The 18,588-nt window shown below is 42.9% G+C and overlaps 1 protein-coding gene across 4 annotated transcripts in view; it reads right to left on the reverse strand.

The window, feature by feature from the left end:
* PLS3 (plastin 3) overlaps nt 1–17,789 on the reverse strand; it is a 94,315-nt gene extending 76,526 nt beyond the window's left edge. For 2 of the 4 annotated variants that reach the window (XM_040468459.1, XM_040468456.1), the window contains exon 1: nt 17,677–17,789. The gene's annotated coding sequence lies outside the window, so the exon portion shown is untranslated. Of the gene's footprint in view, nt 1–17,021; nt 17,165–17,676 lie in introns of those variants that run through there. The other 2 variants (XM_040468458.1, XM_040468457.1) reach the window with 2 other exon arrangements.
* Nucleotides 17,790–18,588: the final 799 nt, after the last annotated feature.

The raw sequence follows: 18,588 nt of genomic DNA on the forward strand, positions 1-18,588 counted from the left end.
AGCGGTCAGCACAGAGCCCGGAGCCTGTTTCAGATTCTGTGTCTCCCTCTCTCTGACCCTCCCCCGTTCATGGTCTGTCTCTCTCTGTCTCAAAAATAAATAAATGTTAAAAAAAATTTTTTTTAATAAAAAAATAAAAATAAAGAAACACTAAAAAAAACTGTTAAAGAGTCTGATGCTAAATGACTGAGCCACCCAGGCGCCCCCCCCCCCCATATTCTGTTTTCAGCATTATTCCCACTAATCTTTCCAAAACATTATTGATATAACCATTAACATAGTAGCCTTAGCATAGATGGTCAATCCATGACTCCATTAGAGTATCTGATCTGGGGGCGCCTGGGTGGCGCAGTTGGTTGGGCGTCCGACTTCAGCCAGGTCACGATCTCGCGGTCCGTGAGTTCGAGCCCCGCGTCGGGCTCTGGGCTGATGGCTCAGAGCCTGCAGCCTGTTTCCGATTCTGTGTCTCCTTCTCTCTCTGCCCCTCCCCCGTTCATGCTCTGTCTCTCTCTGTCCCAAAAATAAATAAACGTTGAAAAAAAAAATTTAAAAAAGAGTATCTGATCTGGGTAAAAGATACTTTTTTTTCCCTCTTCAATACCAAAATAAAAAGCTGAAATAAAGGAGAATTTCAGGGCTAAAACACATCAATGCATGATAAGTTAGGTATCTGTTATTGGAATTTTTTACTTAAGTGCCACTTCTCCCCAGATATTCATGTGGCTCACTCGTTGGTCTCCTTCGTGTCTTTTTTGAAAGTTCATTTATTTTATAGCGCTGTAAGTGCAGAGCCTAATGTGGGGCCCTCTTCCCCGTCCCTATAACCTTAATCTTGCTGTAATTTTCTTCACAACACATTACCATCGAATACACTATATCATTGTTTATTTTTTATCTCTCCCGAGTAGGATGTAAACCTCATAAGGGTGGTAATTTTTGTCTGCTTCAGTGTAGTGCCTGATCTGTAGAAGGCACTCAGTGAATCTTTGAGTAAATAAATGAAATGGATGTGTGTGTGTGTGTGTGTGTGTGTGTGTGTGTGTGTGTGAGAGAGAGAGAGGAGTAAAACAAAGAGGAAATACTGGCTCCCCAAGATTGATAAAATCCAGTTTCAAAGAAATCAAGAGTGATAAATCCTATAATGTATATCCAATATATATTGGCATTAGAGTTTTCAAAATCTTCTGGATGCATTACAGTGTAAGAAACTCTTTAAGACTGGTAATTAAAACTGCAGCTTTGTTAGCCTAAGAGTCACCCGGACTGAATATATGGCCTAGAAAAATAATTTACCACTCGAAAGCTATTGCTAATGAATTCCCATCAGCGACGGAAGATCTGGTCCAGTTAAACCAAGCTGCTGAAGTTACAGGTGAAGCGCTTCTCGGAGAGTTTATGTCAACACTAATGACTTGACACCTGCCATTTGTTAACATCTGAAAGAAAACACCATTTAACATAAGCTAATTCAGAGAGGAATTGGTTTTCCTAGTAAACAAAGTTGGCTTCTGGCTGTGGTGTTTACATTTAAAGCGAGAAGAGCAACTAGACCTCGGTCACCTCATCTGTAAAACTCCGTGGCCGGACTAGACGCTGAGCTCTTCAAATATGGCGCATTGCTTTATTTATCTTGGTGATACCACTGCCTGGCACACTGTTGACGATTCATAAAGGCCTGTTAAATGAATTAAGTAATTATACAGGAAGTTCCAAATGGCTCTCCTGGAAATGATATCTTTTCTTGACTGAACTACAACCCTCCTCTTCAGGGATGCCTAGTAAGGAGACTGGGTCCAAGAACTTCTCTGTGGGTTGACTCGAGGACACAATGGCAGAGGCGGTTTCTAGGTATCATTAGCTATTTTGACCCGATGCCATGCAGGTGAATCTGGGGTGGTCAAGGGTGCTAGAAAGAAAATCTCTGATCTGAAACTGAAGGTGATTCTTTTCATTCTCCTTTGATAATGTCTCATTCTCACAGTTAAGTCAAAAGGTAAAGAATCCCTCAACCGTAACATCACACTTCCTAAATGTAAAACACCAAGCTCTTCTGAACATGTCAAGCGTTAAATGTACTCGATATTGGGGTGCCTGGGTGGCTCGGTAGGTCAAGCGTTCCAACCCTTGGTTTCTGCTCAGCTCATGATCTCATGGTTCGTGAGTTTGAGTCCTGTGATGGGCTCTTCACTGACCATGCAAAGCCTGCTTGGGATTCTCTCTCTCCTCTCTTCTGCCTCTTTCTCTCTCTCTCTCTCTCTCTCTCAAAATAAATAAATATATAAATAAATACATACATAATAAATAAAATGTACTCCACATTATTTCTGGATGGATACACAAGAAACTAGTTCTAATGGTCACCTCCTGGAAAAGGAAATCGGAGATTGGGGTCAGGGGCAGGAGACTCATTTTCTTTTCTTTACGTCCCTTTATAGCTTTTGAATTTGATTCTGTGAATACGTTTCATGTTTGAGAAGTAAATTAAAAAACAAAGACATTAGGGGCACCTAGGCGGCTTAGTCGGTTAAGCATCATACTCTTGATTTCGGCTTAGGTCATGATCTCACGGTTTGTGAGATGGAGCTCCAAGTTGGGCACTGACAGCGGGGAGCCTGCTTGCGATTCTCTCTTCCGTCTCTGCACTGCCTCTGCTCGTGCTGTGCGCTCTCTCTCTCTCTCTCAAAATAAATAAACTTCCAAAATAAATAAAAAGTAAAAATATTAGATGTGCTCAATAATGCTCTAGGTCAACTGAAACCATTGTTTCAAAGCATTTAACATTTAGTTGTGCACTACTTAATATTTAATACTTAATAGTAGGTGTTCAATAAATGTGAATAAATAAGAAATTGTGTACAGATATATTACTATAGTAACTTTTAGCAAAGGTGATTACACAATTTTTGTAGGCTTTCAATTATTCAAGTACAAATATTACTAAGGAGGGGGACCTGGGTGGCTCAGTCAATTAAGTGTCCCACTCTTGGTTTCGGCTCAGGTCATGATCTCATGGTTCGTGGAGGTGAGCCCCGGGCTGGTCTCCACGGTTGACAACATGGAGCCTGCTTGGGATTCTCTCTCTCTCCCTCTCTCTCTGCACACCCCCCCCCCACTCTTGCACATACTCTCTCTCTCTTTCTCAAAATAAACTTAAAACATATTACTAAGGAAAAAAGAATTAGGAACAAGTTGATAATAAGCTACTAAACATTAGGAAACTAAAAATGAGCTATATTTAGACACAGAAAGCAGTATTGCTCAATCAAAGCAAAGATTTACAATAACAGCAGAATTGGAATAAATGAAATGTCATCTTGTCAATACCACCTCGACCTCATTAGCTGACCTGTGGTTAGACATTTAATATTAAAAAAATTTTGTGGGGCGACTGGGTGGCTCAGTCGGTTAAGCGTTCAACTTCAACTCAGGTCACGATCTCGTGGTCCGTGAGTTCGAGCCCCGCGTCGGGCTCTGGGCTGATGGCTCAGAGCCTGGGGCCTGCTTCCGATTCTGTGTCTCCCTCTCTCTCTGACCCTCCCCTGTTCATGCTCTGTCTCTCTCTGTCTCAAAAATAAATACACGTTAAAAAAAATTAAAAAAAAATTGTGTAATGTTTATTTAATTTTGAGCGAGAGAGAGACAGAGCAGGAGCAGGTGAGGGGCTGAGAGGGAGGGAGACAGAATCTGAAGCAGGCTCCAGGCTCCGAGCTGTTAGCACAGAGTCCGACGTGGGGCTCGAACCCACAGACCGCGAGATTATGACCTGAGCCGAAGTCGGATGCTTAACCGACTGAGCCACCCAGGTGCCCTGACATTTAATATTAACATTACCCATTATTCCTAATAGCCAAAAAGCGGGAACAATCCACATGTCTCTCAACAGATAAATGGACAAATAAAATGTGGTACAATGGAATATTATTCGGCCATAAAAAGGAATGAAGTACATGCTCATGTATCTTGAACCTTGAAAATACTATCCTAAGTGAAAGAAGCCAGTCACAGAAGACCACATGGCTATATGTTCCATTTATATGAAAGTCCAGAATGAGGAAACTTATAAAGACAGTTACTTAAGGTTGGAGAGGTGGGAGGTTGAGGAGGTAGGTGGTTGGGGAGAATGACAGCTTAAGTGTATGAGGTTTCTGGGATGCCTGGGTGGCTTAGTCGGTTAAGCTTGATTTTGGCTCAGGTCATGATCCCAGGGTTGTAGGATTGAGCCCCACGCTCAGCATGGAGACTGTTTAAGATCCTCTCTCCCTCTGTCCCTCTCCCCCGCTCTCCCTCTTTCTCTCTAAAATAAAAAAAAAAAAAAGAAGAAGAAATAACTGATTTTAAAAAAAGAAAAAGAAAAATGGGGCACCTGGGTGGCTCAGTTGGTCACGAGTCCGATTCTCGATTTTGGCTCAGGTCGCGATCTCACGGTTTGTCGGTTCGAGCCCCAAATAGGGCTGACAGCGCAGAACCTGCTTGGGATTGTCTCTCTCTCCAAATAAATAAATAAACATTAAAAAACAAAAAATCAAAAATAAAATCTTTAGGGGCACCTGGGTGGCTCTGTTGGTTAAAGGTCTGACTCTTGATTTTGGCCCAAGTCATGATCTCATGGTTCGTGAGATTGAGACCCAGAGTCAGGCTCTGCGTTGAGCATGGAGCCTGCTTAAGATTCTCTCTCTGTTCTCTCTCTCTCTCTCTCTCTCTCTCTTAAAAAAAAACCAGAGTATGAGGTTTCTTTCTGAGGTAATGAAAATGTTTGAAAATTGTCTGTGGTGATGGTTATGTGTATCTCAATACATTAAAATCCACTGAAACTGTATACTTTACTCAATAAAACTGCTTCAAAAAGTATATATATATATGTGTGTGTGTGTGTGTGTGTGTGTGTGTATATATATATATGTATATATATATATACATATATATATATGTATATATATATATACATATATATATATATGTACATACATACATATATAGGCACCTGGATGGCTCAGTCGGTTAAGCGTCCGACTTTGGCTCAGGTCACGATCTCACAGTTTGTGAGTTCGAGCCCCGCATCAGGCTCTGTGCTGACAGCTTAGAGCCTGGAGCCTGCTTCAAATTCTAGGTCTCCCTCTCTCTCTGCTCCTCTCCCGCTCATGCTCTCTCTCTGTCTCAAAAATAAATAAAAACATTTAATAAAAAAGTATATATACATATATATATATCTCCCAATTTCCTCTTTGGTTCTAAAATTAATCAGTTATCACCATGCAGGTGCCATCCATAACATTCACTCCTGACCATTTGTTTAAAACAACTGAAAGAGAAAGAAAACCAAGGAACCCATTTGCTTAGTCTTCTTATAGATTCACATCATTATGTAGTTTATTAAGTGTGCTTCCTAAGTTACTAATTTGCTGATTAGGTTTTCACAATTTTATCGTTATCAGCAAAGGCCACTCATAGCCGCTTATTTTTTTCACTCTTTCAAATGTATATATGGAGACCTGCCTTGTACCAGGTACGGTGAAAGAACCAGGAGAATGGGGCTTGCCCCTCGGGGTTTCTTTTCCTTTCTCCCTAGAAGTACGGTTCTTTTCATGGTGCGTCCACAGTACAGAGAGCATTCGACGCTCCCCCACCAAAATGAAACAACGATGAGACTTCGAATCCTGGCTTCTCCTGCTCAATTTAAAGCCTGTGGCAATCAAGAAGTTTAAGGCAGGAAATGAAGGAGTAGTTACGTGCCACCTTCCTGGAGTCAGAGAAGACTGACCAGAACGCTATACCCTAGAAAGTATGAGAACTGCACGTATGAATAATGGCTTATCGATGTTTCTTAGGGCTTCTGCACACATGGCTGTTTCCACAGCTGCAGGACCATCTACTGCAGAACTACATGCACACATCTACAATTTAGCGAAGCTGGAAAGAATTTTATTTTTGCAAAAACGAAATGGGGTGTGGCTCATTTTCTTGCCAAAGGGCTATTTTATTCCAAGACACTGCTGTCTGCTGACCTTCATTTATAGGCTGAGCAATGTTCTATTTAAGTCAAATTAACTCATAGTGGGCACTTTTTTTAGGATGCAGTAATTATTGCAAAGAAATAACAATGTTTAAATTTGATTTGTTCTTAGTTTAGATTTGATTACATTGGGTTATAAACGAATGTCTTTGTTCACACAAGGTTTAAATTTAGGAATATTTTACGTTGAGAATAAGGGCCATATTTAAGTTCATTTTCCCTTTTTTTTTTTTTTAATGTTTATTTATTTATTTTGAGGCAGAGCGAGTGCGAGGGAGGGGCAGGGATAGAGGGGGAGAGAGGGAATCCCAAGCAGGCTCCGAACGGTCAGCGCGGAGCCAGCCGCGGGGCTCGATGCCGTGAACGGTGAGATCCTGACCTGAGCCGAAACCGAGAGTCGGACCCTCCACTGACTGAGCCACCCCGGTGCCCCCATTTTCTACATGTCAGAATATTTTTAGGCTTCATGAAATACAGTATTTTGTGTTTTTCTCGTCTACTAGACTGCAGGTGTATCTTATCCACCTCGGTGGCCGTGGCACCTAACAGTCTTCATTAAACATTTTAGTTGAATGAGGAAACCACCCCACAGACTAATTGAGGAATTGTCTGTGTCCCCTTTTCTTTTCTAAAGATTATTTATTTATCTGAGAGACAGAGAGAGCGAGTGGGGGAGGGGGGGGAGAGAGAGAGAGAGAGAGAGAGAGAGAGAGAGAGAGAGAGAGGGAGATGCAGGGCTCCAGCCCATGAACTATGAGATCACGACCCATCCTTCCCTTCCTCTTAACACAAATCTCTGGTTAGGGAAGTTTCCCATCTTTGGCTTGCACCTATAAATATACTCTAGTTTGCTTTTTTTTTTTTGTCAGCGGGCCAACAAATCCCGGAACACTTTGATTCAGGGTCAGACACCCAACGTATGGGTCAGCTTATATTTTTAAACATGTAAACCTGTCAATATTACTTTTTGCTTATCTACAGTCATGACCATTTGGCTGTACTTGTTTTTTAATTATCCTAAGACGAAATAACACACTTTTCATTCTACGTAGCCGCTTGTAAAAATGATTCAACTGTAGCTTTAAACCGGAGACCCACAAACTGCTCAAAATATTTGTTGAATGTGTCAGTGTCCTTCATCATTTCCTGGTTTTTGCTTTTGAAAACTTCCATTACAGGAAATAACGGGCATCATAAATCTAAGATTAATACCTTTTGGATTCAACCATTTCTAAAGGCCACACGTCTGTCGTCTCGGAAAGAAGTTGATTTCGTTTATAACCCTCTGCCTTCCCCAGCACTTGAATTTTTTCACTAGTTTATTTTCTCTTTTCTCGTATTTTTACCAAGGTAAACTTTTTAACATTCGCGTGTCTATTTATCCTACGGGAGTAACACTGAAGATTTTGAAGCTTTTTTTCCCCTCTTCCCCCGGCCAAGCATCAACATTACCTATTATTACCTTTTCTCCTGATCTAATTATATTTGTTAGTAGTAATAAGTTCATAATGGTCTCTCTAATGTACGAATAGAGTCGTGTTTCCAATGGTCCTTTGAGGGCAAACTCTTTAAACCGTTGGATGGCATAACTTCACAAAAGGATACACTAAATGGTAAACAGTTTTCCTAGCTTAAGTCAAGAAGCTTCTTCAACCTACATCATTGTTAAAAATCTTCCCTATGTACAATAAAAAGCAATGGGAAGCAATATTTTCACAATGCCATTAAGTAAAGCAGAAAAAATAAACTCCCTGATTTATCCTGAATGGTGATACGTAAGGAAAAACAGTTTGAATTTGAGGAAAATGACCAGGTAGATATATAGACACCTGCCAAGATCATCTAAGGCAACATTCATTGACCTGTAAAAGGGAAATATTTATGGAGCACCTACTATCCGCTAGTTTCTTTATAAATGTTCTCATTCGATTTTATGGACAACACTGAAAACAAGTCGTATTAGCCCCATTTTGTAAATGGTGAAACTAGAACTTCCCCAGTGTCACAGAGATATAAATTAGCAGAGCCCTTGGAACTCACATTTCAAGCTTAAACACATCCTGGCTATAAAACACAGTTGGAGATGATCCCTCTGGAAAGAAAACTCAAGGAGGTGGTAGGACTGAGCTGTCAGGTCAGACCCATCTTCCACGTTACTTCTGGGTCATCGTGCTATGTCCAGACCGGCATGGCACTGAGTGAGACTGCGGAACTGGGAGGCGGAGAGAAACATCAGGGGAGAGTCTGTGTAACAGCACGGGATACATTTAGAGAGGGACATGCAGTGTATGTACTATGAGCCATTCAAATATGCAAAATATTTGGGTTTTTCCCATTTTTTAATGTTTATTTATTTTTGAGAGAAAGAGAACACGTGGGGTAGGGGCAGAGAGAGAAACAGAGGATCCCAAGCGCAGAGAGCCCAATGCGGGGCTCAAACTCAGGAGCCATGAGATCATGACCTGAGCTGAAGTCAGATACTTAACCGACTGAGCCACCCAGGCGCCCCCCACTCCACCGCCTTCAAAACTTTTTTTTTTTTAGTATTTATTTATTTTTTAATTTTATTTTACTTACAAATTTTTTTTAATGTTTTATTTCTTTTTGAGAGAGAGACAGAGAGAGACAAACAGTGAGCGGAGGAGAGGCAGAGAGAGAGGGAGACGCAGAATCCGAAGCAGGCTCCAGGCTCTGAGGCGTCAGCACAGAGCTGGACGCGGGGCTCAAACTCACGAACTGTGAGATCATGACCTGAGCTGAAGTCGGACGCTTAACCACCTGAGCCACCCAGGCGCCCCAATGTTTGTTTATTTTTGAGAGAGCAAATATACAAAATATTTGTTAAATCTGGTGTAATTTGGGGAGTCACCGCACACTGAAACTAGGCACAAATCAAGTGGCAGCATCAGAATTGCTACCACGGTTGGAGCTCTGCTTATGAATGAAATAGAAAACTTTGAATTTGTTGAGTGACATCGACATCATGGTAATTTAAGGGACCAACAGCCTGAGACAAAAAAAAAAAAAAAAAAAAAGCCTATCGACAAACACAGTCATGTTACCAACTCCAAGATTAAAAGTTCCTTTAGGCTATGGAAGGCACATGGTCACAAATAAGCTCTGTATACTTGAACTGAGTTTTAGAACAACCTGAAATCTAAAGGCAACTTAAAAATAAACCTGTCTCCCCTCCCCCATTAACAGTTCCGTTTTAAAAAATAGAACTTCCTATGATTGTATATACCCCACATGATTCTCCTTCATCCTGCTTCGCACCTGTGAAGTAGATCAGAGGAAACCAAAATATTTCCGAGACATATACTTTACCTAAACCAGCTTCAGTTTAGAGTCAAATACCATATACTATATAAAGAACAGCCTTTTTTGTTTTTGTTTTTGGAATGCACTGTTTGCAATCAAAGCTCTTTTTTGCTTAAGCCAATGTTTAAATTTCAGAGATTGTCAAAGGACTTCATCTTTAAAAACAAAAATCTTTGCCATTTCTCTTCTAAACATTTATCTCAAAGAAACAATCTGAGTTGCAAAAATGGTTTTGGCCCAAGGATGTTCAGTGAAGCACTATCTATAAGAAATGGAAGCAACATAAACTTGCAGCAACCTGGAATTAGTGAAAAGAAATGATGAGATGCTCATTATGTGGAAGATCACAGTGATTTAAAAATTTTTCAAAAATATTCGATTACGTGAAAACACGTTCATAACGTAGTGAGTGGAAAGAATGGAATACAAACTGTAAACACAGTATGATCCCAATTTGTAAAATATCTAACTTTCTCGGGGAGGGATGGGCTAGCTGGGTGATGGGTACTGAGGGCACTTGTGATGAGCACCGGGTGTTGCATGTACGTGATGAATCACCGAATCCTACTCCTGAAACCAACGTTGCACTGTATGTTAACTAACTAGAATTTAAATAAAAAAATTAAAAAGAAAAAAAGTACCTAACTTTCTTTCTACACTGGAAAAAGATAAAAAATATGAACAGGTGGTTCGATTATGAGTAATTTTCGTTTTCTTTTTTATAAATCCTTTTCTAGTTTCTTCTAACATTTTTACAGTGACTTTGTATTTTTTACCTCAAAGTGATTAAAAAAATTTTAAGTATGCACTACTTAAGATACTTTTTCAGTAAGTTAAATCATACATGTGGATTATTATAGCATTTCCTATCATTCGCAGTTCTAGAAAACACTTTGCAGTCTATGATACTAATTCTCTCTCACCTGAAATACAAGCCCCAAAATGCCAAAAAGAATAAAAAGAAATGACAAAAATGGGAATACACAAGCTAGTTATGAAATACAGAAAAAAAAAATGCGGAAAAATTACACTAGTCTGTGAAAGATAGTGTCAATTACAGATTCAGTGTCAATTACAGAATGTTAATCTGCATGCAATACTATGTAATCAGCATATAATGAAGAATGCAATAATAAATAGTCAAAGCTATTACACTGACTTTACAAATTTATTTCATAGAAGATAAAAACTTTATATATGCTATATGTAAATTATATCTATAATGTATATATAATGTATATATATAATGTGTGTATATGTGTGTGTGTATATATATATATACACACACACATATATACACAGCTTAAAAGAATCAGAGTGGGATTTTCTAAATTTTTTTTTTCAACGTTTATTTATTTTTGCGACAGAGAGAGACAGAGCATGAACGGGGGAGGGGCAGAGAGAGAGGGAGACACAGAATCGGAAACAGGCTCCAGGCTCTGAGCCATCAGCCCAGAGCCTGACGCGGGGCTCGAACTCACGGACCGCGAGATCGTGACCTGGCTGAAGTCGGCTGCTTAACCGACTGCGCCACCCAGGCGCCCCCAGAGTTGGATTTTCAATAAATGGGTTACAAGGTTACGAAAAATAATTTGCTATTGAATCTTAAAAAAACTTTTTAACGTTTATTTATTTTTGAGAGAGAGACAGAGTGTGAGCAGGGGAGGGGTACATAGAGAGGGAGACACAGAATCCGAAACAGGTTCCAGGCTCTGAGCTGTCAGCACAGAGGCCCCCGAGGGGCTCGAACCCACAAACAATGAGATCACGACCTGAGCTGAAGTCCGACGCTTAACCGACTGAGCCACCCAGGCACCCCACTATTCAGTCTTTTAAAGCAGAGATAGTAGAAATAAGAGATGAGATTTTATAAAAGACATTGACTTCTATTAGCAAAAAGAGCCCACCCTTCAGAAGTAGTCACATGGTACCAGGTTATTTCAAAAGTCTTTTAACTCCTGGCCTTTTGCTTATTTCATTTTAATTAAGTACTATCACTTTACAACTGCTTATTTCATTTTAATTAAGTACTATCACTTTATAAATGATATTTTGACAAATGCTATCGAATACCGTATGATTCCACTCATGTGTGCAATGTAAGAAACAAAACAAATGAACAAAGAAAAAAAAAGAAAAAAGTCTCTTAAATGTAGAGACTGGTGGTTGCTAGAGGGGTGGTAGATGGGGGATGGGTGAAATAGGCAAAAGGGATTAAGAGTTCATTTCTGGTGCTGAGCACTGAGAAATGTACAGAACTGTTGAATCGCTATTATCATACAGCCGAAACTAATATAAACACTGTATTTTGCTTATACTGGCATTTAATAGATAAAAACATAATTTTAACCAACCAAATAAAAATGCATGATAATGCAAGGAATGACAATGGTTAATGCACCAGCATATAATTGGCAAGGTGACAATAAACACTGAAAATTAATTCCGTGTTAACCGTTTTAAGGGTGGGAGGTAAAAAGGACACCTCAGAAGCCAGCTATCCAACTTGCTTTTCAAACACAGATCTACCTAACTTCTCATCTTTTCAGTGTTAATGATGGCACTCCACTTAAATATACAGATTATCTCCTCCATTAGGAGCTTTTCCAAACCTGCACTCCTTTAAAGGGTACTTGCTTAGGGAGAAGCACTTGGCTTTCTCTGTGGGCAGTTTTACACAAGACCTCCCATTGTGGGCAGTCACAAAACTAAGAATGAAGTAGGATAAGCCAAAGGATTCTGTAATGATTACCAACAAACACTAAAATACTGCTCAGTAGTTACTTGAGAAGGAGGGGGGGAAAAACCCCATCACATTAATGGCTTTACCAGGCTGCCTGGCATAATATTTGAGAGGAAAAAAAAAAACATATAAGAAAGTATTACATATAGGTTTTTATTCTCTTGTCATTAACCATTTCTCTTATTTTTCATTTTATTAGGTCTGCCTTTATTTCTCCTTTGCTTGTAAAACTGGAGGGCTGGAGAATATTTACAGACAAGTTAAAATGGGGCGAGACCTCAGTGATGAGATTTCTACCATTTCCGTAAAACTTTGTTGACGTTTTAGCGTTTCAGTGATATACTGTTCCAGTACTATGATTTTATATAGCACCTGTCTGCTGAAGAACCAAGGCTCACTTACCCATATCTCACTTATCCTTTCAGCATGCCTGGGAAATACATAGATTGGAAACAGATGGCTTAATAAAGTAAGATCCAAACATGAACACCGAGAACTTGTGTGATTTACCTACAATGGCCTGTGTGTCCCAACCGTAGAGAGCGAAAAGCCGCTGCCTTCCATGCTCAGTGCCTTTTCCAATAAACGACACTACCTCCTTACCATCAAACACATTTCCAGACCTTTAAGAAAAACGAAGCTTTCCTGAAGCTACCAGTCTGCCAACAAGGTATTTAGCTTGGTTCCATACAGGTGCATTAAAAATTTTTAAATCAACTAATGTAACTGAAATAAGCCAGACTATAACTATCTGAAAAAAAAAAAAATCCAAGCAAAACAAAAACCTGGAGTCATGCTCTCAGCTGTATAAATGAGAAAATGCAAAATGTATTCAATGTTAGTTAGCAACATAAGCTTAAGTGACTTTCTCAAGGTCAAAGTAGGAGTCAATAGCAGAGCCATGTCTAGAATCGAGTTCTTCTGAAGCAAAGTCCAACATACTTTTCCTCTAGTATTTTAATTTTCACTTAAAGGCATTGTTTTTTCCTCCCTAAAACATTTCATACTGACAGTTGCCTTTTGAGTGCTAAGATGAAGGTAAATTACATATTATTAAGCATATTGAATTTTTATGACCTTCTAAGACTGACATTTCAGGATTAGACAGTTTATATTTTTAAGCCATAACTATAACCAAAGCTGTATCATAACTAAAAACAGCTAGGGCTGACCATTCGTATCTAAAATAGCTTCCAACAGTGTAATGTATCCGAAAAGCTTTTGAAACCTCCAACACAGTGAAGGTACATTCTAGGGTATATCATTCTCTAGAATAATCACACAGACTCAAAACATGATCTGGCTGTTTTCTTCTAAACTGTGTTTTATTAGTTTCACAGATCAAATTTTTCCCACTCTGGATTACTCTTAACCAAAAGAAAACTTATTATATGAGCAAACATGAAATGATTCTAAAACCAGATACCCAAGTTGTCATGTACTGATAGATGCTCATTTTCAATTTTATACCAGCATCTTTTGGAATCTGTCCTAAACAGCAAAAAAGAGTTTAGCAGTCATGTTTCACCTAGATTGGGCTACATGAAATACAGTAAGAAATTCATGACTTTATCATATGTGGTAAGAATATCATGTCAGTAAATTTCTTGGAAAGGCAAGTGGAAGTAATGCCTAAAACAGACTATGGAATCATGGAAAGTGGTCTTTCTTCCTATTTCCCGATCAGTTTCACCAAAAAGAAATCACTTTCGTTCTCCAGCACCATGGCCAAGCTACCCCTTCTTTTCAGTAATACTCATGTGGTTTGCCAAGGAGCAAAATTTCATTTGGTTCAGATAGTGCTCTGGATACTGACGTTCTGCCAGTATAAACAGTTGGGTCTAATGTGCATGTAACCATTTGTAGAAGAGATGTAATCTCAACCAAAATATTACTTACCAATTATAATTAATCCTTCCACCCAAAATGCCGTAAGCCAAGACATTTTCAGCAATAGTATCTAAATGATGGTATCAGACTAGAGACCCTGGACTTCAGTGTGGAGTGTCTGTACTAAGTCAAGGCAGAGCATAATTTGGCTCCCTACCCCAAATAAAGAAAGAGGTTGATGACTTGCTAGATCTAACAGAGATTCAGAATTAGACTCACAACCCCCTGATGGTAAAACCTGAGTTCACTAAACGATACCCCCCAAATGAAGTCAGTAACAAAGTCAGTGGTTTTAAATGAGTGCACGTCTGAAGACAAATGACATGCTGTGTAGGCTGAGAGCCTAGAGATGATCCCGTTTTGACATGAGTTAATATTTTTATGAGTTTTTTTACGTTCATTTATTTTGAGAGACTGTGTGCGCACCGCCCCCAACCCAGCTGTCAGCAGGTGGATCCCACCGCGAGATCATGACCTGAGCTGAAATCAAGGGTCGAACACTTAACTGACTGAGGCCCCCAGGAGCCTTGGGCTTAATAATATTTTGAAAAGGGCTCATCTTCCTTCCACTTCAACCTCATTGGATAGTTGTACTCTCTTTCTGAGGTTAAATATTTACTAGGAGTTCAATCTAAAATGTTATTATCACCTCACCTCCACTAGGGGGTTCTATCAACCAGCATAGTTAACTCCAATAGCCCAGGTGTAGCTTAAATCCACTTTGAGCTAATCTGTGCCACAAGGCTAGCCTTGGGTCAGGAACCCAAGCACAGCACAAAAAAAAAAAGAGTGCTCAAGTCGCTCTGAGGTTGCTGCATTGGACGAAGGGTTATTTTGGCTAATGCATACAAAGCCAAAATGTCTTAACTGTTCCCAGTTTCATTTATAGCTGCCCTAGTTTCAAGGCTGAATATGTATCAACTGGATCCATTTTTGTAAATAAGGAAAGCTTTTAAACTCCTGACCTCAGAGATTCCTCTGCCCACTGCCCGCTTTTATTTTTTTTTTTTTCTTTCCTCTGCCCATTTCAGTACTCTGGGGTATATTCTCTATCAGCCCTGCCACGTTTTTCCAACAGCAACCTTAACTTGGGCCACCTGGGCAGGTAATGGTCATTATGGGAGTCGTTTCAGGGTCCTCTCATTACTGCATCAAGAATCTGACGGCTAAAGATACTGAGTGGCTCAGTTGGTTGAGCCTCCCACTTTTTTTTTTTAATGTTTTATTTTTCAGAGAGCACAAGCGGGGGAGGGGCAGAAAAAGGGGGACAGAGGATCAGAAGCGGGCTCTTGGCTGACAGCAGCGAGCTGACCAGGAGGTCCCTCCCACTCACCAACCCGGAGATCATGACCTGAGCCAAAGTCTGAAGCTCAACCAACTGAGCCACCCGGGTGCCCCAAGCCTCCCACTCTTGATTTTGGCTCAGGTCATGATCTCCTGGTGGTGACACTGAGCCTCAGCCTTGGGCTCTGGTCTGACCGTGCAGAGCCTGCTTGGGATTTTCTCCCTCTCTCTCTGCCCCTCCCTGCTTGTAGGAGCCTGCGCCCTGTCTCTCCAAATAAGTAAATAATCATTTAAAAAAAGAGACACTTTTTTAAAAAACAGATTCTGACAGGCAAAGTCGCAACCAGCTCAACTTATCAAATTTAGAATCCACAGTTTTTGTGCCTGATTTCTGATCCAATTAATTCCAAACCACAAATAACCGGTGGTTAATTTTAGTCAAGAAATGATCCATCACCTTCAAGTAGATGCCTAATAAAGAGAACAGTTCAATTAGAATATAGGCCAGAACCAGGAATATGGGTAAATCCTAATTTTTTTTAACACCATCTTACAGAATACAGCTTCAAAAGTATCATTTAGGCAGGAGGTGGGTGTAAATTAGAAGGACGATTTTCCTAGAAAATAATCAGTAAGATATGCTTTGAACTCAGGAAAGCCTTAAGTAGATTGAAAGGCCCCTGGGGAGGTATACGTCCCAGCACAACCACAGTTCGAGCCCTTATTTCAAAAACAGCTCCTGTCTTTATTTTGGGTAAAATCTGAGCACCAAATTCCCTTTCTGTTCCCCTCATCCAAATCCAAGCAGAATCCCCTGGAGTACGGGCTAGCTCACACTCCCCCTCTGCTTTTTTGTCGCGGTTGTTTTTGGAAAATGGGCTTCAGCCATTACATTCCAGTTTTAAAGGCAAAAGAAGTCATGTGACCATTACCCTAGGGGCATCAGAGATTTGCGGCACGTGATGCCAATCAGCAAGTGTGGGACATCGGTCGCTTCGGTGGAATTCACTGTAAATTGCATCTCCAGGATCACGTTGAGGCTCCCAAACACAGTGTGACATCGGTCAAGTCGAGTTTAAGTGCTTACCTCTCAGGAGTCTGTCATTTCGCTTTACGTTTTCTACCTACAGTGCGGCCAGCCAGGCTCTGTGCCCCCACTCCACCCCCTCCCTCGAAACAGGCCAGGCACCCCCAGCATCCCGTCGGGGTGATCCTATACGGTGAGGCTCTCCAACGCAGTTAGTTCTAAGCCCAACCTGCACCACTAGGGATGGTGTGCAGAACTGGTGAGGAGCAAGAGGCAGCGCGTCGGGCAAGTGTCAGAAAGCATTAACCTCATTCCACCTCCCAGCCTGGGATCGTCTCCGGTGCTGGAGCCGGGCCGTCGGAGCCGCCAGCACGCTAGAGCGGTAGCAGCGGCGGCGGCAACTTTGGGACTGGCAAGAAGCCAGGGAGGGGGTGGTCAGCGTCCCCCGGCCTCTTATTAGAGCGCTTAAGTGGAAAAAAGTAAACAGCGGCAAGTGCAGCTGTGGGGGGGGGCAGGGAGGCGGGGAGGGCACATCACCCCCTCCCACTGCCCCCGCCGCTCAGCCTCTCAGGGAGCCCCGGGAGGTCCCGGGCTGCCGCTGCCCCGACCGCGCGCTCGGGGCTACAGAGCCCGAGGAGCCGAGCAGGGAGCAGCCCGAGGGCGCGGAGTCGGGGGAGACGAGAGCCGAAAGGTTCTGCCCTACTGGCCCGGAGATGTTGTGCTACTGAAAGGAAAAAAGTGCTTACTCATAGGGAGATGCGGTGCGATCGCGGCGCTCTCGCGAATGGCCAGGGAAACGAGCGGGAGGCCGGCAGACGGAGCCCCGCTAATTTCCCTGGGCCAAGGCAGCCGCTCAGCGCCCCGGAACTGGCGTGAGCCCGCGAGGTCAGCCGAGGCGGGCGAGCCGGGGCTGGAGGCGTCGCAGGCGGCCGGCTCCGGGATTTCCTGAGTCGGGGGCGGGGGGGGGGGGGGGGGGGGGGGGATGGCAGTAGCCGGGGAAGGACGACGGAGGGAAGTTAGGCGCTCGGTTTCCACTTCGAGGCGGCCGCCACGGAAGGGGAGAAGGGCAAGGGTTGGCGTCCAGGACTGCAGCCGCAGGTAGGCAACAAGTTAAGAGCAACTAGCGAGAAAGCACCATCCCTGCGGTTAAGAGCAGAAAACGTGTGTGCGGCGGGTGGTCGTGGGGCCCGCTGTCACTCCCACCCATCGCGGTGGCCAACGCTCGCTTTGGCGCCCGAGGGCTGGGACTGGAATTTTTGCAGCCCCCTCTCCGCCCCGCGTCCCCGCGCGCGGGGCACGTTCCGGCAGAGGTTCCCGGAGATGCTCTCCCCGGGACCCACGCCTGCCCACGCCCCGGGTACTCGCTCCCGTCGTGCCCTCCCGTGCCCACAGAGCACTTACATAAAGTCGCAGAGTCCCGGATCCGGCCCGACAGCCTCCGACCGACGCGCCCGGACAACTTCTGCCTCTCGGAATCTTTGCGGCAGTGCTTCTAAAGCCAGCGCTCCCTCCGCCCCTCGGCCGCCGCCATTGGCTCGGGTGGTGCTAGCCCTCGGCCTGGGAACCTGGAAGGGGATTGGGCCACGAGCCTGTCACATCAACTGGGTGGGGAACTGGGAGAAGAGTCGCCTGGGTGGACACCCCGGTGGGATGGGGACTCTAACTCTGCGGCGGGGAGCGGAGACCGGTCCCTCGCGCCGGCTTCTCCCCCTCCCCGGCTAAAAAGAGATTAGAAGTCCACAGTGCCTGGCTCAGCGTAATGTGCAAAAAGGAAAAGAAAAAAGGGGGGGGGGGGAAACAATGTAAAGATGTGAATGTTGGGAATGGGAGTTTGAAAGTCACTAAGCCCCTACTTAAGTCTGAGGGTACAGTTTTTTCCCCTGAATGGTGAAGAGAGCCTGGGCGCGGAAAGGGACATTTCTAGTAGTTTCGACCGTTCGGATCAGCCCAGGTGCGAAACAACGCAGAGGGGAAACCTCAGCAATCTTCCCTTTAACCTTCCGAGGTCCAAGGGGCAGAATATGGACGGGACCGGCTCTCGGGTGTTTGGTTTCGTGCCAAGTACATCGTTGACCCCAGTCACCTTGTGTGGCCGCTTTGTCCAAGCGGCAAGGGGTGAGAAGTCGAGGTGGGAAGGCATAGTGCAAGTAACCTCGTTCCGCTCGGTTGGCTGGAAATGGATGTCAACTCTCATCCGTCTCTTTCCACCAGAGAAAACTTGGGAGACGCGCTTCCCGGAATACCTTCTCTGTTACCCAGAGTACCCTTTCTTCTTCTTTGCCCAGCAGATTGCCTCCAGGTTACCACAGCTGG

This window comes from Herpailurus yagouaroundi, unplaced genomic scaffold, assembly GCF_014898765.1.
Source record: "Herpailurus yagouaroundi ecotype Mexico unplaced genomic scaffold, PumYag 67700, whole genome shotgun sequence".
NCBI lineage: Eukaryota > Metazoa > Chordata > Mammalia > Carnivora > Felidae > Herpailurus > Herpailurus yagouaroundi.